This window comes from Pomacea canaliculata, linkage group LG7 (genome assembly GCF_003073045.1).
Source record: "Pomacea canaliculata isolate SZHN2017 linkage group LG7, ASM307304v1, whole genome shotgun sequence".
In the NCBI taxonomy this organism is placed as follows: domain Eukaryota; kingdom Metazoa; phylum Mollusca; class Gastropoda; order Architaenioglossa; family Ampullariidae; genus Pomacea; species Pomacea canaliculata.
This window is the reverse complement of record NC_037596.1, coordinates 5,377,546-5,377,797: the sequence shown is the minus strand read 5'-3', so window position 1 is coordinate 5,377,797 and position 252 is coordinate 5,377,546.

The window sequence follows — 252 nt, the reverse complement described above, 5'->3', positions numbered from 1 at the left end:
CATATCATCATCATCATACATCAACACATCATATCATCATCATCATCATCATAATCATCATCATAGCATCATATCATCTATTCGTCTAGAATTAACGGAACTCATTTGGCAACACTGAATGATCGTTTTATGATTACTAAAATACTGTGTGAGAATGGGAAGAGCTGCAAGACTTCCTGTGCAATGATCACGTGCCACATCACTGATGGTTGATGCCAAGAAATCTTCATTAACCTTGAGGTCCCAGTAATC